Raw genomic sequence first — 22,570 nt, 5'->3', positions numbered from 1 at the left:
AAGTTCTTAGAAACATAGCCTTCCAAGGCTGAACCATGAAGAACTGGAAAATCTAAACAGACCAGTAACGAAATTGAATCAGTCATCCAAAACCTTCCCAAAAGCAAAAGTCCGTGACCAGATGGCTTCACTAGTGAATTCTACCAAACCTTCAAAGAGGATCTAATATCAATCCTGCACAAACTCTTCCAAAACATTGAAGAAGAGACAGTACTCCCTATCTCATTCTATGAGGCCAACATTACCCTGATACCAAAACCTGGTAAGGACAGCACAAAAAAAGAAAACTACAGACCAATATCTCTGATGAATACCGATGCAAAAATCCTAAATAAAATTCTAGCAAATCAAATACAACAATGCATTAAAAAGATTATTCATCACGACCAAGTGGGGTTCATCCCCGGGGCACAAGGATGGTTCAACATATGCAAATCCATCAATGTGATACATCACATAAACAAAATAAAGGACAAAAATCATATGATTATATCAATTGATGCAGAAAAAGCATTTGACAAGATACAGCATCCATTTATGATTAAAACACTTAATAAAATGGGTATAGAAGGAAAATACCTTAACATAATAAAGGCCATATACGACAAGCCCTCAGCTAATCTCATAATTAATGGAGAAAAACTGAAGCCCTTTGCTCTACGTTCAGGAACACGACAGGGATGTCCCCTATCACCTCTGCTTTTCAACATAGTGTTGGAAGTCCTTGCCAGAGCAATCAGGCAAGAGAAAGAAATAAAAGGCATCCAAATTGGGAATGAAGAAGTTAAATTATCACTCTTTGCAGATGACATGATGCTATATATAGAAAACCCTAAAGACTCCACCAAAAAGCTACTAGAAACAATCAACGAATACAGTAAAGTTGCCGGCTACAAAATCAACGCACAAAAGTCCATTGCCTTCATATATACTAACAATGAAATCTCAAAAAAAGGAATACAAAAAACAATTCCTTTTGCAATTGCAGCAAAAGAATAAAATACCTAGGAATAAACTTACCCAAGGATGTGAAAGACCTATATGGTGAAAACTATAAGACATTTTTGAAAGAAATTGAAGAAGACACAAAGAAATGGAAAGACATTCCATGCTCATGGATTGGAAGAATCAACATAGTTAAAATGGCCATATTACCCAAAGCAATATACAGATTCAGTGCAATCCCCATCAAAATCCCAATGGCATATTTTAAAGAAATAGAACAAAAAATCATCAGATTTGTTTGGAACCACAAAAGACCCCGAGTTAGCCAAAGCAATCTTAAGAAAAAAGAACAATAATGGAGGTATCACACTTCCTGACTTTGGCTTGTACTACAGGGCTACAATAATCAAAACAGCATGGTATTGGCAGAAAAACAGACACATAGACCAATGGAATAGAATTGAGAACCCAGAAATAAAACCACATAAATATGGACAGATAATTTTTGACAAAGAAGCTAAAAACATACCATGGAGCAAAGACAGCCTCTTCAATAAATGGTGCTGGGAGAATTGGATAGCCACGTGCAAAAGAATGAAACTGGACTGCTATTTGTCACCATGTACCAAAGTTAATTCAAAATGGATCAAAGACTTAAGCATAAGACCTGACACAATAAACTGCATAGAAGAAAACATAGGTACTAAACTTATGGACCTTGGGTTCAAAGAGCATTTTATGAACTTGACTCCAAAGGCAATCGAAGTAAAAGCTAAAATAAACTAATGGGACTATATGAAACTTAAAAGCTTCTGCACAGCAAAAGAAACCATTGACAAAATAAAGAGGCCACCAACTGAATGGGAGAAGATTTTTGCAAACAGTGCCTCCGATAAGGGGCTAGTATCCAGAATATACAAGGAACTCATGCAACTCAACAACAAAAAAACAAAAATGGGCAGAGGACTTGAAGAGACATTTCTCCAAAGAGGACATACAAATGGCAAATAGACATATGAAAAAATGCTCAACATCACTAATCATCAGAGAAATGCAAATCAAAACCACAATGAGATATCACCTCACCCCAGTCAGAATGGTGATCATCAACAAGACAAATAGTAACAAACGTTGGAGAGGCTGTGGAGAAAAAGGAACCCTCATACACTGTTGGTGGGAATGCAGACTGGTGCAGCCGTTATGGAAGGCAGTGTGGAGGTTCCTCAAAGAATTACGAATAGAATTGCCATATGACCCAGCAATCCCTCTCCTGGGTATCTACCCAAAAAATCTGAAAACATTTAGAGATAAAGACATGTGTGCTCCAATGTTCATTGCAGCTTTGTTTACGGTGGCCAAGACATGGAAACAACCAAAATGTCCTTCGATAGATGAATGGATAAAGAAGTTGTGGTATATATACACAATGGAATACTATTCGGCAGTAAGAAAAGATGATATAGGAACATTTGTGACAACATGGATGGATCTTGAGAGAGTAATGCTGAGCGAAACAAGTCAGACAGAAAAAGCAGAGAACCATGTGATTTCACTGATATGTGGTATATAAACCAAAAACAACAAAAGAACAAGACAAACAAATGAGAAACAGAAACTCATAGACACAGACAATAGTTTAGTGGTTGCCAGAGGGTAAGGGGGGTGGGAGGTGGAGGGTGGGAGATGAGGGTAAGGGGGATCGAATATATGGTGATGGAAAAACTGACTCTGGGTGATGAACACACAATGGGATTTATAGATGATGTAATACAGAATTGTACACCTGAAATCTATGTAATTTTACTAACAATTGTCACCCCAATGAATTTAATAAAAAAATTAAAAAAAAAAATTTAGAAAGGAGGTGAAATATGTGTGCTCTGAAAATTAGAAGACATTGATGAAACAAATTGAAGATGACACAAATAAATAGAAAGATATATCATGCTAATAGATTGGAACTAATATTATTAAATTTTCCTTATTACCCAAGGCAATATATAGATTCAATGCAATCCCTATCAAAATACCAGTCACATTTTTTTGCAGAACTAGAAGAAAGAATCCTCAGATTTGTATGGAACAACAAAATACCCTGAATAACCAAAGCAATCTTCAGAAAAAACAAAGGTGGAGGCATCATGCTACCTGATTTCAAACTATACTACAAAAATATAGTAACCAAAGCAGTATGGTAGTTCACAAAAACAGACACATAGACCAATGGATTAGACTAGATAAAAAACCTAAAAATAAATCCACCACATATATTGTCAATCTATGACAAAGGAAGAGAAAATATACAATGGTAAAGACAGTCTCTTCGACAAATGTGTTGGGGAAACTGGACACCTACATGCAAAAGAATGAAGTTGGAACACTGTTACACCATATACAAAAATAAATTCAAAATGCCTTAAAGTCTTGTACTTAAGACCTGAGACCATAAAACTTTTAGAAGAAAATATAGGAGGTAATCTCTTTGACATTGGTCTTAGCAATATTTTTTTGGACCAGTCTGTTCAGGCAAGGGCAACAAAAACAAAAATAAACAAATAGGATTACATCAAACTAAAAGTTTTTCAACAGTGAAGGAAACCATCAATAAAATGGACAGGCAACCTACTGAATAGAAGATTTGCAAATCATACACCCAATAAGGGGTTAATATCCAAAATTTATAAAGAACTTACATGATATCATAAAAACAAACAACCCAATTACAAAAATGTGCAGAGGACTAGAATGAATTTTTTTCCCAAAGACATACAGATGGCCAGTAGGCAACTGAAAGATGTTCAATATCACTGATCATCAGGGAAATGCAAATCATTACCACAATGAGATACCACCTCACTCCTATTAGAATGGCTGTTAATAAAAAGAGAAAAAAAATTAAAAATTTTGATGAGGATATGGAGAAAAGGGAACTGAACCCTTATACTCTGCCGGTGGGAATGTAAATTGGTGCAGCCACTATGGAAAACAGTATGGAGGTTCCTCAGAAAATTACAAATAGATCTAACATATGATCCAGTAATTCCAATTCTGGGTATCTATCCAAAGAAAATGAAAACTAATTTGAAGAGCTATACGAGTCCCTATGTTCATTGCAGCAGTATTTACAATAACCAAGATATGGAAACAAGAACCTAAGACTCTCTTGATAGAATGCATAAAGAAGACACACACTAGACACACACACTAGATACATATTATTCAGTTATAAAAAAGGGTGATATCTTGCCATTTAAAACCATATGGATGAACCCAGAGGGTATTATGCCAAGTGAAATAAGTCCAATAGAGAAAGACAAATACTGTATGATTTCACTTTTATGTGGAATATGAAAACCAAAAGAAATGAACAAACAAAACAGAAACAGAATCATATATACTGAAAACAAACTGGAGGTTACCAGATGTAGTAGTGGTTTGGGGGGTGGGGGATGAAATAGGTGAAAGGGATTAAGAGGTACAAACTTCTAGTTATAACATAAATACGTCATGGGGATATAATACACATCATAGGGGATATAGTCAACAATGTTGTAATAGCTTGGTATACTAACTAGACTTATTGCGGTGATCATTTTGTAATGCATATAAATAAATATCAAATCACTATGATGTACCATATTTCCCCGAAAATAAGACCGGGTTTTATATTAATTGTTGCTCCAAAAGATTCATTAGGGCTTACTTTCAGGGGACATCTTATTTTTTCATGTACAACAATGTACATTTATTCATGTACAACAATCTACATTTATTCAAATACAGTCATGCCATCTATTTCTGGAACATCGTCATAACTCTCCAAACCCCGAATTCCAGCTTGAATTTCTTGTGACTCCATTTTTTGTAGAAACATTGGCTCCAATCTCTCGTGTCCAGCAATAGAGCTCTTCTTAAATGAGCACTTCTTGTCCATGTAGCTTGCTCGTAGTTCATTGGCAACACAGCTGTCAGTGATTTTATCCCATGAATTCTTCACCCAAGGCATGAACTCTTCTTGCAGGCTAGGCTTCACAAAGTTTCCATGCTGATTTCTCTCCATTCTATTTTCAATGTAGTCATTGATTTCCATGTGCAAATGGTCCTTGAATGTCTTGTTTATTGCAATATCAAGAGTCTGGAGATAGGCAGTCATTCCTGCGGGAGTCATTATTTGATCTATTCTTCTCTCTGCAAGGAAGTTCTTCATGTCTTTAGCGCAGGTAGTGTTGGCTGAATCCCAGACTAGCAGACCTCTTTGGCCACCTTGCAAAACAAGTGGCGGCATTAAATCGACCCACTTCCTTATAACTGTCTGTGTGCACCAGGCTTTTTTGGTTTCAAGAACATGAATGCCTGAAGCACATTCAACCTTATCTTTCTTGCCCTTAGTGATGGTTGGAGGTGGGTCTTTCTTTCCATCCAGACAAATTGCCGAAATACAGGTAACACGTGCACTTTTGTAACCAGTGGAGGGAATGTAGATTGACGCGGCATCCCTCTGATTAATTGTCATTTGAGATCCTTGGCCCATAAACACTGCAGTTTCATCCGTCACAAACATGTTGGAGAGTTGGTATTTAGAAAAGTCGATGCCATCTACAAAAGACTTGAATGCATGTGCACATTTAATAACTTCAGTGTCTTCCAGCTTGAACAGTGTTGTCCATCTTCTTAGAGACAGTTCACATCGCTGAAGGAAGCCATCCAGCCAGTGTTGTGATGCTTTGAATTCTTCTGGGGATATTTCTAACTGTGGTGCCATTGCAAGGGCAAATGCTTGAATATCAGCCCTGGGCACAACCAAAGCCTTTGCTCTCCTGTCAGCAATCCATTCACAGGTGATGTCTTCCAGCTCAGGAAATCAAGTTGCCGACCTGGTCCACACTTGCGCTTCTTAGTATTTCCCTGTCTACCTGTTGACTGAGGTTATCGTACTCTGCTCGCCATTTTCAGACCATTTGGAGATCCAACTTCTCTTTGCAGAAAGCCAAAAAATTCTTGCTCCGGGAGTCCTCCATGGTTCCTGTCTTGTACTTGACAGAATAGCTCTTTCTTTTTGCACTCTTCTTGTTTGGGGGTCAAATTATTATTCCCCTTAAATCTACCATTAAATCAAGTGTTAATTGAAGACTTACAAGGCAGGAGTGGCAACAAAAATTATGACAGTTAAGAATGAAGGTCCACACAAAAATGATGAAAAATTGCAGGCACCAAAATTCAGAAAACATTTCTTTATTTCACACAAGTGCATTAAGTACATCTGTTACAGCACACGATGTATTGAATTATGAAGATAATATTAGACATATCCATATCCTTTCATTATCAAGTGCACATGTTACTCGTTCGTTGTGTCTGTACTCTGATTGGTCATTTGGCAATAAATCTCGAGTTCATCTGTTTAAATAAGTGTTTACCTCTTGTCCAAAGGTGCATGCTTGGGTATTTACAAATACTTAACTATAATTTATATTATGATTTAAATATTAATGTCAATATTATTTACTTATATTTAATTATATATTCATATTTTTATTTTATAATTCAGCATGTCCATCGTCTATTACAATGGACTACTAAATGCGTCCGTCTAGCTGACAATCTTAAGTGGGGCTTATTTTGGGCATAAGGGGAAATACGGTATATCAGAAACTAATAGAATATGAGACACTGATTATACTTCAATAAAGTGAAGAATATTGTGAGAACAAATCAGTGCCATTCTACCATCTTTTGCATCAAAATCGAAATTAATAATTTATCTTTGAACATATTTTCATATAATACTGTTTATTTTTCCTCTTTTTCAACAATTTTATTAACTCTCTTGGTTTTAAATATTTCATTATTACATGTTGTTTTCTCACATACTCATATGAAGACAGTCTGTTTTGACAGACTTACTATTTCCTCATGATGAAAAGCTATTTTCCTTGCCTATAGATACATTTCCTTTTCTCTCTATCTGGGTATCAGGTTGGCTCTGCGCTTCATGTTTTTAAAACAGGTCCTACTATGTCAACAAGGAATTCATTACAAGATTAGCATGAAAAATCTACAAATTTAGTGTGTGCTGTACACTGTGATAATGTATTAATACATAGATACATTACAGAGCTTAGGTCATTAAGAAAATATCTCAGCTGTAGACAAGTACATTGCCCCACTAATCACGATTTGTAATTGTCAGTACATCTCCTCAGAAATGTCTAAATATTTTTATGTCCATTCATTATTCATTCATTCACTCATTTATTTTTTTACTCAACAAATAATGAGTGACTCCTACCATGGGTCAGCCCTTGCGTTAGGCATTTGCTTCTTTAATTCTTGTTGGTAGAGTTTTTGTAGGATATTTTCTACATACATATGAACCTTAAAATACATTAATTTTAATAGAAGAAAAATCATCCAGATAATCCTGGAAAATGTTCATAGTATGTATCCATTTAAGATTTTGTCTGTTTGCTTTTAGTGTATGGTATAGATTAATTTTTAATTGGGAAAATCTTTACATAGTTAAAAAAAATCACTAAAGGCAGGATCTCTGGAGCTCTCCGTTACTGTGATGCACAACACTATGTTGGAGGTAAAAATTTCTTCTGGAAAAAGCACAAGGCAATGTGATCCAACGCATGACAATAATACGTTTAGATATAACTTTCTTCCATCTTCCTCTCAGGGAGAAATTTGGCTCAGAGATCAGCAAATTTATTACTTACGAAACAATGTATTTACAATTATTTTGTATTCATTTCATTTGGAACAGCCAGACAGCACCAAACAAAGGAATACATGGCTATTTAGTGCTGCAACAATTTTATTAACTCTCTTGGTTTTAAATATTTCATTATTACATGTTGTTTTCTCACATACTCATATGAAGACAGTCTGTTTTGACAGACTTACTATTTCCTCATGATGAAAAGCTATTTTCCTTGCCTATCTGTATGATTTGCTTCTCATCTTCCCCACATGTGGGCTCAAATATCACTTCGTTGGTGAGGCTTCTCTTGGCCGTCCTATCTAATGGCATTCCTACCAAGATGACATTCCTTACTTCCCTTCCCTGCTTTATTATTCTCCACAATATGTTTCTATCTGACATATTAACTGTTACTGTTTGCCTACCTCTCCTGGAATACAAGCTCAATGAAATCAGAGAAGCTTGTCTCTTGTATTCAAGTCTCTTTGTCTAGTACTAGAACAGTGCCTGGCAAATAGTAGACACTCAATAAATATTTGTAGAATGCTTGAGTGAACAGATACATTTCGAATGGGAATCTAGTGGCATAATTTAATTTTCTATAGCCTATGAACTCCTTAAATAAAGGAAGAAGCATCATCATATTTAAACTTAGTTTTCTCTACCCCTAACACATTGCCTTGAATAAAGTTATGCTCAATAAATGTTTATACATTGATTAAATGAATAATTAGATGAAATCCCAATGTAAAATTCTCAAGTTATGGATCAACTTCAATCCAATGTGATCACAGAACTGAAAACTTTTATCTCCAGGGTTTGAAGTCATAATCTTTCTGGCAAGAAAACAATAGATTTCAGAATATCTTTTCTCCACAGTCAAATCCCATCCTTCTACCTAGAAGGCATGCATTTCACTTTGGTACAATAAAAGGGAAGAAAGAGAGGCAATAAAGAAATCATGAGTATATATAAAACAGGATGTTAGGTGTTAAATGACAGAGGAAAGTAAATCAAGAGAATGGCATGGAGAGTAATTGATGAGGCAAGAGATGATGATAATGGCTTAGAACAGATGCTAGGGGTAAAGCTGATGAGTTAGATTAAAAACCTCCAAACCTCGGTTTCTGCAACTGAAATATAATAAAATAACAGTAACTGATTTAGAGGGCTGTTCTCGGGGTTACATACAATAATATATGTAAAATATTTAACCCTGTAATAAAGCCTCACTAACTGTTAAATTCAATGCATGAGTCTTAGATAAATATATGGCAAATAGTCATTATGTTATCATACTTATCATTGATAACAGATTTATGAGCATCTGAATACTGTCTTTACATATTATTACAAGAGGCAGGATTCTCCAATAATTGTAAAATAAACGTAGATGTGGAAAAATTGCTGAAACTGTAGGAAGTTCACAGACATGGTAGCAGGGGGTAACTTCTGATTTTTATAATACTGCCTACTGCTGGCTTTCAAGGCCTCAGACAATGAGCACATTGATTGAAATGTCTAGAGTAAGGAAACTTTCCAAGCCATTTTTGTTGTTTTTCTTGATACTTTGCTTAGTCTGCATATTTGGGCCATTTGCTTAGCCTTAGACAGACTATAACCCTTTACTACTCCAATCTCTAGATCAGTATTCTCAATAAATTTGGAGTAGTGTACTTCAAAATATTAACTTTATACATAAAAATCTATAGTGCTGATTTTACTTAACTCATAAAATGCTAATCTTTAGGCATCCAATTTCCATCTCTTTCATATGAATATCTTTCCCTCTAGTCTAAATCTGTTGGTACTGCAATGAAAAGAAAACTACTCAATGCAGAAATATCTTGATGTCTGTGACATCACTGCTCTTTACATATAAATTGATCTACATAACATAAGAATGAATATTTAATATGTCATTGCCCACAGTAGAGCATCATAACCTCAACTAGATCTTAAACAGACAATAAATAGGCTTTTGTCTTCTGCTTCCAAAGTGCCATACCATATTTTTTTATTTCTTGTATTTGTAATTTAGCTAAATCCTGGAAGTTGTTCCACAAATGCCTGCACACTTACCACATCTAACTAATTACATATTTATTTAGCAGATGTTAAATATTGGGCACTGTGTTAAAGGTGAATGAAGAATTTAGAAAGTGTTTAAAGCCTGCAGAAATTCCGTCCTTTTAGTTACATAGAATATGCATTGGATATATTTGTTTAAAGACGAGTGTGGAATCTTCAATATCAAGAATATTTTTTTGTGGTCCATGCATCTTATATCATGCTGAGAAAAAGTAAAGGACGTGGGAATTTTGTTTGTAACATGAGATGAAATGTATTCTCTGTCCCTTTTTTTGTTTGGTGATTTTAGAACTTTTTTTGTCTGATTAGGTGACAAAGTTACTATAACTATCAGTCTTTGTAGTTTTATTCCTGTCTTAGTTGCTAAGGAACTTGTTCCTCTCAAAGCTAAATCTTCTCTTCCCACTTCTTAGTGAACATGCTTTATCCTGACTTAGACTGTCTGAATTATTTTCTCCAGAACCCTAAAACTCCTTTCCCTAGTCGCATCTTTCTTTTCTTTTTTCTGAGAGAAGCCTTATACGATCCCAAGGGCCCAGAGGATTGAAATACTATCAGAGAGAACAGGGAGACCTGAGGTTGGTAATGCAGAAGCTTGGCATTGGACACCTGAAGCCAGATTCCTGGGTTGGAATCTTGAATCTGCTACTAATTAATTGTGTAAGTGTGATCAAAGTACCAGCAAACTGCTTGCCCATCATTTCCACCCTTTAATCAAGGGTAATAATAGTATTTACCACATAGGAATGTTGTAATGATCAAATGAGGTTATGCTGTTTCCTATTATATTATTACTATTATTATTATTATTATTATTATTATTATTATTAAAAATGTGGCGTCCGTAAACTCTTCTAGGAAAATGGGCTACTCAGTTTTTACCTAACAGTGGAAACCATAAGAACTACAGTGAGTCATATCCAATTCTCCGTGCACTCTGAAAAATGTATGAACTTATTTTCAGAAATCACTCAAAGAACATTAATCGAAAGAACTTTGATATGAATTAATCACCAGTCAGGAGTTTCTTGCCCCAAGACAATGGGACAAAGATAAGCAAAATGTTTCTGGCTTTGCATTCCTTCAGGGTGGCAATAGCGTATGTGCCATGAAAAATGAATAGGATTGATTTAATGTGAGAGGGCGGTTAGGATCAGCAGGTGAGCACACTAAGAGAATGTGGAACAATCCCCCGAAGGCTGAGTGAGGAAATACTTTTCATTTGCGGAACATGAATGTGAATAAATATTCCACTTTTAGCATCTCAGTGTACATTAGTACCATATCCACAGGCTATTTTCAAAGTCTTGCTTACTGAATTTAAAGAGACACAATTTGTGGAATAAACATATTTTCCCAAACATGTTGCTTGTTGATCTGATGTCGCTCACCAGAATAAAATGGTAGAATGAAGATAAATTTCTAAGGATGAGACAGTAACCCTCAACTCTAGACCAGTGAGGAAGAAATAAAAGAAGATAGGTGTGTCTTATTCATCCTTTTGTTTCTAGTGCCCAGCACAATGCCTGGGACATAGTAAAAATGCTGTAAATACTTTTGAATTAATATATAAATTAGATATGGTAAATTTCTTCACAGTTATTTCTGAATGTATTTGTATTATGGAGTAAGAAATTAACTTGTTATGATATTCGTGTATTCAAATTTCCCACGGCAGATGACACTTCGATCATCTGCAAAGTTGTTTTTTTAAATATATTTTTTAATATATTAAGCTGAAGTATTTATATGTCTAGTAACTTATACTTGTTCCTTGTTACCTCTATCTTCTCCTCCAATTGAGAGCCTAAAGTAGGTAGACATACAGTTTGGGTTTGGAAAACAAGGTTTTCAAGTGCACGTCTCAAACAAGTATTTTAATCTGCAAAGCACAGTTTTTGAAAGTTCAAACAATACCTTTGGAGGGCACCAATCCTGGAAAACTAGAGCGTAGAAGTTTCCAGTAAACCATAGTGGGAAGGTTTGTCATCATTCTGACACTAGAAAGAAGATGTAATCCCCCTCTGAAACTAGAAGGAAGGGCCTAGAGAGAGGAGGGCAGGGTTATAGTCCAGAAGCCCTGATCCCTGGCAGCAGTCACCACACGTTGTTGTCCTTCTCCAAGTGACCTGTTGGAGGCCTTGTAGAAACCATTTGATAGGGTAGCTACCATGTGTTCTGAAAGATGGATGCTGTTGCCCTGATTATTTATACATATAAAACGTTGCAATTTCCATTTTGTCTTTGGCAACATTTTTCTACATTTCTATTTTTTTTCCTTGTTTTCTTTTTTTTTCTCTTTCCCTTCTTCTTACTTTTTTCCCCTTATAGAAAATAGTTTCTTTGAATAGATCTATTTCTGTTTCCAGTTTGTAATATTACTCATCTTTGGAAGTAGTAGGCTTTTCCTGGACCAGTTATTTGAAGAAGGTCGCATGGTAGCAGAATTTCACTTGATGATTCAGTTGTTTTGAGTGTGTCTTTCTCTAAGCTCTTTTGTCTCTCCAGCAAACTGAAAAGGGTTGGTAAAAAAAAGAAAAAGAAAAAAATACAGTGTTGTCTTTCTACACTAATACCTAGATAGTTTGCTTTCTGCAAAATGACTTGTGTGGGCGCTTCCTCGTGCAGCTCATCCCATCTGCCTCTCCAGTTTTGCCCAACGGGGTCTATAGATGTCTTTGCTGCAGCCCTGGCTTTGGGTTCCATTGTTAAAAATGAGGAACTTTTCATTTTTTTCTCTTTTTTTTTTCCCCCACAGGATGTATTGTTAATGTGGGAATCCTAAAACTTTGTGAGACTTAAACAATCATGAACCTCATTATCTGTCCTCACTAAATTTGTTAGTACTTCCTCATTTATTAGACTTGGTCTTATGGATATATCAGAGTTTTGCTGAGGATAGTGTTTTTCCATCATTGTTGATTTTGTGTGAAGTCCAGGAAGAAATGGGTAAATCATTTACTTCCTTCTCTCATTGCCATTTTAAAACTGGAGCAATAAGACAAAGTTTAAACTACAACATGGCTAAATGCCTTATGTGAAACTTTTGTATTTTCCTTCTGAAAGTGGATATGGAGATGATAAAGAACCAGTGTCCATTAGCAGTAATCTCTGTTATACTTTTGCTTATCAGTTGAACTATATAAATTTTGAATTCCTATTATACTTTGGTTTATAAATGTGTTCAATAAAAGATGGTATGATCGAAAATGCTGAAACTGATGAGAAGCTCTAGCTTCTCTAAGGAAACATTTCTAAGTCTTCCTGGATGATAGTTAATTGGTTAATGATACGATCTTCGCAAATAATGGATGATTTCTGCAAATTGTTAAGTTTAATGTTACCTTATTAGCATTAGAGTCATTTTATGAATAACATAATTAATATATCCACTCCTTCAGGAAACTCACCTTCACAGAAATACCCTGGTTTTGATGTTTTTAGAACTTAACAGTCTCTTTCCCTGAAGACTATTTTTTTTTCTGTTTTATGTGCTTGATTATCACAATACTTTACTTCTTTTTATCCGTTGTGTTCCTTAATTTAATTCCTATTTCCTGTGTTGTCTTTTAAAACATCCATGTGATGCAGTTGTCACGATTCTCTTGAAAAGTGGCTGATCGTATGGTGGATTACTCTTTGTGGGAGAGTAAGCTGCCACATGGCATATGAGGCTTCGCTATAGGTCTTTACATAGGAAATGGAATTGTACTACTCTCAAGGTCATACCTCTCTTGTTTGGTCGTAATCATAATAGAAGTATGCGAAAGCAGGTCTGAAAAGGAGCATGGTTCTGAAGAGTGCAACGACAACACGGTGCTCCGATGAAGTTGGCTAGTAGCAGAATGATTATGATGATAATATCTCACACAGGAAATCGAAGGCTGGATCAACGCACAGCCTGCTCGCAGCCCATTCAGTGTCCTTTCTGTCTGCAGAGGTGATTTAGTGACAGAGTACAGTTTCTCTTTGGTGCCTGCCAGTGTCATGATTTGCTAGCCTTTCCATAGCATGCTAAAGAATGGTATAATTATGTATTTCCTCTCTACTCCTGTCCCTCTATATCTCACTCTCTAATTGCTTCTTGTCATTTAACTAATTAGGTAATTATGCTATCGTTTAATAGTAATCGGACAAATATTCTGTACTAGACATAATATTAGAGTAAAAAATACATGTTCCTCAGTAGCTCATGGTTTGTTGGGAAGAAATACCTATAAATAAATGATTGTGGACTGGATTTTTAAGTGTTCTAACAGATGTACATACATGTGGCTCATTATAAACTAACTAGAACAGTATAATCACCATGACAGCTGGTGTTTTAAGTTAGGAATTTGAAGACTAACTGGAAGTAGATTATAAGAAGAGTTAGCCTGTTGTCGCCTTTCCTTCCATAAGATCTCAATAGCAGCCTACCTGTTACTGAAGTGTCCACAGAGTCTTGATATGTGAAGAGGTCCAAACAATATAAGGATCAGCTTACCACTGTGTGAGAAGAACATGTTAAAAGTTGTAAAAATGTCAAGGTTTTGATAATCCAAGAATATAAACTTTTCCCTATTTTTTTAAATATTTTATTTTTTTCTGATTTGGAAACATTAGTCACGCAAAAGAGGTCACAGGAAATATTGCTAAACAAAATTAAAAACCAAACTGGACATCAAGGGCATATTTACCATATAGATTGATAGCTTTAAGACATAAAGTGCTTTATAAAACAGAAAATAATTGACACCTTAATTCTAATAAAATGCAAGAAGTAAAAATAATTGATAGAAAATGTAATGCAACTGATCAAGAACCATGAGACATAATAGTTAATGAATAACTGAAGAAATGGTAATTTAAAAATTGGATATAATTTTCTCATATCTAAGTATAAATATTTTTTTTTAAATCTGGACATGCCTGGTATGGCAATGGAAACATCTATACTCTATATTTGAGAGTCAATATTGGCACAATACAAAAAAATTCATTTCCATGTCATGTACAATAAAGAAAAACTAAAAACAACCTAAAGAGTTGACATGTTGGAATTGTTATTAATATATGAGCATAATATTCTCAAAATGATAATTAGAGCTCTTCTTAAGTCATGAACTATTACTATCACATAGAAACCATTACAAATAAGGCTATGATGACTATGGCAAATATAGAAAAGTCTAAGCAAGAAAAGGCTACAAAAGGATGTGTCAGTGAGTATGTACGCATTAAAGTAAAAGTTATTTCTTAAAAGGGAATACGATAATATATTCACAGTGGGTTTTGGTGCTTATCATTTCTTTAGGTGATGTCCTTTATACGTTTTAAAGTTTTATCTTTCTGTGAAAATAATTTAAAAATAAAATCAACAAATATTTATGTTTATAACTTATCTCATGGGTGGGTTTGGCACTAACCCATTTATGGAAAATGAGGATTTCAATTAAATAATATCGGCCACTTTAGTGACCTCAGGTGTGATTCTGTGTTGTGAAAATGATAGGAAGTGAAATGTAGAAATATAGAAAGCAGCTGGCAGAGTCGATAGGGGATTCTGGGCTGAATTTGCCTGGTAGCCTCAGGCTTTCTACTGTATAATAAGGAAATAAGTCACCCCTCTGCCTGAAGGTAAAAAGGTCAATTTTGAGATTAAATTAGCCAAGTGCTTGATTTCAATATATGATGCTGTTTCTGTGATTTAATTAAGTCAGTTATTTTGTTAAGTTCTCACTGGAGCCCTGGGGACATGAAGTCCATTCCTGATTTGAACTTTCTGATTTCTACTAGCACATATTTTTCCCACTGCTGGCATCAACTCTTACAATTTCACCCTCTCCTTCATTTTTAATAGCAAGCTATTATTGTAAAGGTCATTAGAAATTTGAAAGGTGAACTAAAAATCAGCTAAACACTTATCTAAATATGAATACAGACCTACTTATAGGATACTGATGATGTTGTTCATAACATCTGCTAAATTTCTTAGATTGTTGTTTTAAGATGTAGGTCAGAAAATTTATATTCATGGAAGCTTAACTGAAAGAACAGCCACTAAATTCCTATGGCACACAAGCGATGACCACACTTTTCTGTTTTTGTGAAATTTATCACAGTTGTCATTGTCCTTTTATTGTTAAAACACATCTGGCTTACAGGGATCAGTTACAGCTTTATTATAACACAGCAGCACAACTAGTTTGTTTGGCTTTGTTTGTTTGTTTTTTGGTTTTACAGCTTAGTTTTCCAAATGAAATTGGTGTTTTAAGAGAGAGATGTATTTGAGAAACATAAAATATTACATTTTACCACATGGTCAAAATTCATAATTTTGATGAAATCATTTGTTTCTGTATCATAAAAGGAGACACAAATGAAAGCCCCTAACTAGCTTTCTTTGCTCTCAAAAGCAAATCAAATTCCTGTGCTGCCAAAGCTCTAGTAATACCTTTGCTGTAGAGCCCGTCCTTAGTTCATTATTCTTCTGTACTGACTGCCAGCTCCTCGCTGTGCCACGGTATAAAAAATGCTTTCCTATTTATATTTTCTTCTATAGCTGAGGGAAAAGGGTGCAAGCATCACAACGATCACAGTGAGAAAGATGATTTTAATATCTTTGCAACTGTTCCCTGAAACATTCTTGAAATACCTCTTCCCATGGTCCTTTCAGTAGCACTTCCCAGTTTGGGTCATATGTACATAATCCTAGGGGAATGGGAGCCTCAGAATGAAAATTGAAATAGCTCCCAGCCAGAGAGCTCTAGGCATCAGCTTGAGAAGCTAAAAGAATGATGGATTTAGACTTTGTTACTGACCTCCCTTCCAGCGTCTCTATATTTACATAGCTGAAGTGAACAGAGAGAGAGGCTGTGCTGTCAAAGAGCAGGTTTTTTGTCCAGTATGTCCACCATGGAAAGAAAGAAAAGACAACTTTCATCCAATCGCTAGAGTCAGGACCCGGAGCAGAAAGTGCATTCTCAGTTTGCTTCCCTTTTGCTTTCTGTGACTTGTGAGACACTGGGTGAATCACCACTAGTTTGATAGTCATCAAAGAGATACTATAAATGGCCATTAATCATTGGTGGTGGTGTGATTTAAAGCATTGAGAAAGAGCTGTTGGACATTAAGTCATAGGGACTAATCAGATCGCTGCAAAAACAGGTGTTTTTCAAACTGGAAGATAGAACAGTAACAGAACATATTTTATTTTTAATTTTTATTTTTTTTAGTGGTGTTACCTGATTCACACTAGGCAGAAATATTCTAATGTGGAGTTCATTTTCCTCCATGATGATGAACCATCTTTTTCTCTAGTTTAGGTGGCAACACATCCTTTAGAAAGAAAATGTCCTGTTACCTTCTGAGTGCAAAAAAGAAAGGGAAAAATAGAAGTGATTATACTGTGATGAGAGGTAGACTAGCCTAGAAATTTTGATCTAGAAGTGTACTAAAAGGCCAATATATCCAAGTCCTCGTTATGAAGATGAAAAATAGAGGCACAGGTATTTAAGTGTTTTGCTTAAGGGCACTGAGATTGTTGGGATGGGATGACTCTTATCTGCGTTACCAAGAATCTTGCATTTATGGAATCTAGCTAGGCTTCTGGTTCCATCCTTTTTATTATTTCATACAAACTTATTGTCGTTAAATCTATCCTGGAAAAGTCCACAAATCATATCTCCTGCATGTATTGTAGAAGAATGTAGCTTGTACTGTAGAAGAATGTTAGAAGAATCCACTAGAGAGCAAGGCCATTCCATTGGAACTTGTACTCGAGTGATATTGGCAAAAGGAGACTGTGGAGCTGAGGCAGAAGTTTTCTTTATGAACATAAACTCCTTTGTCACATGCAATGTATTCTACTACTTACTTTGAATAGATTGAGTAAATATCAGTAGCAACACATAAAAAACATGTGTCTTGGTTCCTAAATCTCATAGTTATATAAATATGCATTCAACTAGATATTAAAATAATATAGGGGAATAATGCTATATTTCTACTCTTCTATACCTGGTTTTGAAATATGCTTTAGAAAACTAAAATAGATTCTGGTTTTAATATAGATGTTTGAATATGAAAAATTCAGTGAACACAGATTGTTGTTCAATAGTTAACTGAGTACCTGATTATGATTTCTTAAATACTGCATTAAAGTACAGTTGCTACCTACTTTTACATTAAAGTCTACATTACAAAGGTTTTAATACGGGAACAATAACCTTGCTTTGCACCCAAAGAAACAAGTGGTTGTTTCTTTTCCTTTCTGTAGATGATTGAAATAATTTAGGAGGAACTCCTAATTTAGGAGTTTAGGAGGAACTCCATGTTTGAGATAGTAAAATGACATATATGGCCTTGGTTTCCAAAATGTAATGAAAATAATAGAATGTCATTTTTTGAAGACATGTTACCCATATAGATATCAATTTCCTCATAGACCTGTGCCTATAAAGTTTTAGGGTTTGGAAGTGTCAGTGTTACAATACCCCTTTAAAGGCTATTTCTGGATTCTTCGTATTTCCAAATTAACCCTTGTTCTGTCTACGTACCATAAGATAGTGCTTCCCAGTGTGAGCTCATGCATTCTCAGACGACTCAGAGACTACTAATGGAGAAGAGGGTGGGGACAGGTACACAAGTAAAGTCTGCTCTTGCAAAGAGCCTATAGGACAGAGTACACTTAGTACTAGAAAATCTGCAACTAGCTAGAGAATCCAACATGTATTAGTAGAAATTATTTCCGCTTGCTGTGATAACGAAAGTTTTATGTAGCTAACGGTACAAGTTCTGCTAAGCAAATAGATGAGTTTTACATTTAAATAAATAGGAAAATAAATTAGTACTCAATTAATGCCAATTACTGACATAATGTTTCATGGTATGGAACTTAATGAAGAGGAAAATTAAAGGATGCATGTTGGTGCAGTTAGGAATTACTGGTCTACACCTTTCTCTTATCTAACACTTGATCCCAGAAAGCTTACATATCTCTCACAATACTGCCAAATGAAAAAAAAAAAAAAAGAATAAATGCATGAATCAGGATCCATTTTATACATGCTCTGAAGGTTGATCCTTAGTTAACATAAGGGAACATGCTTCAGTTACAACTATTTGTGTGTGTGTGTGTGGCTGTGTATGTATATGTGTGTGTAAAACCTCGAAACAAAATCTAGAGTATAATTCACAGTTTCATATGCAAAAAAACCACACTAATTATGATTTATTAATACGTAGCATTTTGCAACCAGAGTGACTTTGATCACTGCCTTGTTTCTTCTCATCATATGCATGTCCCTACTTTCTGCACCTGGTTCATAATTTACTGACATGCTTAGGAAATGAATTTCTTAATCCAAAATTCATAGAAAAGGCACGTCCTATATGTTGGTTAATTTACTCTTTCACTAAACACAAAGGGTGAGCTCAGTGCCAAATAAATAAAGGCAGAGAGTGTTTCTTAAGTAGCTCACAATCTAAGAAATTGAGTAGACTAAGGATTATGATTGAAGTAATCATGTGATAAAGAACACACGATAACTAGTAAATAATGAATGACTAATAACTAAGTGATTAATAAATAAGCCAAGGCTCACTTAGGCATAATACTGACCCTAACATCAGGTGCGGACAGGGCAGCAGTCTTTGAAGCCATGAGTGCTTCATTTTAAAGTATTTGTAATACTTTTCAGCATCTTTTTGGTTGTAATGTTTAGTTATTACCCATTATGTTATAATCCTTGCATTTTCACCCAGTTAATTTGGATTTTTTTGTAAAAAGTTAATCCTACATTATGAAGTATTGTTACCCCAAACAAGAAATTTATGAAGTATTTCAGGCTGTAATTTGATAACATTTTTGGAATAATTTCCTATGCCCTGTGTAGAGAATTACAGACTGTTCACTTTTCTTAGAAAAAGTATCATCTGAATGTTGCCAGAGACAGAGGTGAACAAAAGATCTCGTGTAAAAGAACAGTTTCTATATTGTTTCCTGTCTCTCTTCCAAAAACCTATGCTAAGAGGTTCAGCAAAACAGTGTCTTGAAATGCTACCAAACATTAAATGACCCCAAATTTTCAGGTTAATGAAGGTCTGAAGTAGATGATTTTCATTTCTGATTGAACGAGACTAAACAGTTTTCTCTGATGAAAGTTACTGAATTCTTTTAGAGTTTCAGTCTACATTTAATATTTATTTGACATCAGATTAATTGTTCACATTGACAGAATTATGGGCCGTACATCTTCCTTTTTCAAATACAGTGTTTCAACTGTAGTCATCATGCTGTATATTAGTTACAAATACAACTATACAACTTACTATACAAACTTTGTACAAAACCACACAATAAATGAGAGATACTTGATTTGAAGACATTTCTGGATTGATTAAGTCTATTTTTTCCTAATATACAATGTTTTTATCCTTGAAAAATTTCCTACTAAAATGACTACCACGACCTATGATTCATATGTGATTCAGTTACAGTTGGAGAACTTTATAACTGGAAGAAAATGAAAACCATTTATTTTCTAAATAATCTTCATTATCTTCCTCAAATATTGCATCACTGTTTCACCTTTTATTCAATGATTGTTAAGTAATAATATTACTAACTAGTGAGCACCTCATAACGATACTGATTACAGTTATTATTATCTTCCTGTTACAGCTGAGAATACCAACACTTGAGATGCTAAGTGATCCATGCAAGGTCACACACATTGTTTCAATTCAGCTAAAATATAATTTTTTTAAAATTTTATTTTATTAAATTTATTGGGGTGACAATTCTTAGTAAAATTACATAGATTTCAGGTGTACAATTCTGTATTACATCATCTGTAAATCCCATTGTGTGTTCATCACCCAGAGTCAGTTCTCCTTCCATCACCATATATTCGATCCCCCTTACCCTCATCTCCCACCCCCCACCCCCCAAACCCTTACCCTCTGGCAACCACCAAACCATTGTCTGTGTCTATGAGTTTCTGTTTCTTATTTGTTTGTCTTGTTCTTTTGTTGCTTTTGGTTTATATACCACATATCAGTGAAATCACATGGTTCTCTGCTTTTTCTGTCTGACTTATTTCGCTCAGCATTACACTCTCAAGATCCATCCATGTTGTCACAAATGTTCCTATATCATCTTTTCTTACTGCCGAATAGTATTCCATTGTGTATATATACGACAACTTCTTTATCCATTCATCTATCGAAGGACATTTTGGTTGTTTCCATGTCTTGGCCACCGTAAACAAAGCTGCAATGAACATTGGAGCACACGTGTCTTTATCTCTAAATGTTTTCAGATTTTTTGGGTAGATACCCAGGAGAGGGATTGCTGGGTCATATGGCAATTCTATTCGTAATTTTTTGAGGAACCTCCACACTGCCTTCCATAACGGCTGCACCAGTCTGCATTCCCACCAACAGTGTATGAGGGTTCCTTTTTCTCCACAGCCTCTCCAACATTTGTTACTATTTGTCTTGTTGATGATAGCCATTCTGACTGGGGTGAGGTGATATCTCATTGTGGTTTTTATTTGCATTTCTCTGATGATTAGTGATGTTGAGCATAAAATATAATTTTTTGTTTCACTCTAAAAGGTTCCAAGATCCTGAGGCCTTGAAATAATTTCTACAACTTCATTTTTTACCAATCTCCTTTGGGTTTCATCTACTTGTCCAACTGTGATAAGGGACAACCAGATGCTCTTGCACAGATCTCACCTAGATTGCCTTATGGATGTTGTGTGGTGTTGTCTCTCCCTGCCATGTCTGCAACCCTACTCCCCAGCCCACCACTTCCTTTCCTTCATGGCTGCAGTCCTCCAGAAAGCCTCCCTTGATTGACGACCCTGAGTTTTCTCATCCTCTTCTTTTATCTTTCTTTGTTTTCTCTCCCTGTATGACTTTGTGCTTCATGATGTTCTGGTCTGTTGATGATGGACACCTTGAGTGGGCGTGCTTCATCTGAACCTCTCTGTCAAGAAAACATTAAATCACACAATTCTAAAAGGAATCTATGTTCAGAACTCAGGAAAACTGTGAACTTATAGTAAGATTGTACCTGGGAATTCCTTATTGTGATAAAAACAAGAAAAAAGCTTACCACTAATGAGTATGAAGAGAGCTACTCAGAAAGTTTAACCAGAGAGAAAGATAAACGTTATTGTTATATCTGTGGGGAACTATGTAAATTCCCTAAGCAATAAAATATGCGTTCAAGCTCTTTTTTCCTTTTGTAATACTGTCATGTTTTATGGTGTTAGATTCAGAGCTGAAATGGAATTTAGTGAATGATTATTATGTCTGTTAAGAACTGACCATATTCAATTTGGTAAAAATAATACTGTGCATCTGTCGATTGTTTTATAATGTGTAACGTAATCTTCCCCAACATTTGATTCTCACAGCATCCCTGACAGGAAAACAAGGAAGAAAATTCTACAGGGTGTACTTTATAAATCTTCTTAACCTCCTGCTCTCAGCACAATCATTCTTAAATACCTGTCTCATACTTCTGTTTTATGTATTTCATATTTTGGTAAATTATAATCACAAAGTTTGGATAAATAGATATTACTATGTACTTCAATAGATATTTTGTTTTATTTTAGTTCACAAATAAAAATGAAAGATGTATATATCAAGTGTTTCAGCTTATTATGGAGAACCTATGTTACTCCTGATTCAATCTTCATCATGCTGATTGACACACGCAAAAAAAAATCCTAAAGTTTTGTTGATACTGCTCTAACAGGAGCTTTGTGTTAAATAGCTATTCTGTTTGGAGTAACCTTAGAAATCACAAGAGAACATTAAAATTCT

Source organism: Rhinolophus sinicus, chromosome 16 (genome assembly GCF_057876585.1).
Source record: "Rhinolophus sinicus isolate RSI-liver-muscle chromosome 16, RSI-T2T, whole genome shotgun sequence".
NCBI lineage: Eukaryota > Metazoa > Chordata > Mammalia > Chiroptera > Rhinolophidae > Rhinolophus > Rhinolophus sinicus.
The sequence above is the reverse complement of the archived record's forward strand: the minus strand, read 5'-3'. Positions refer to the sequence as shown.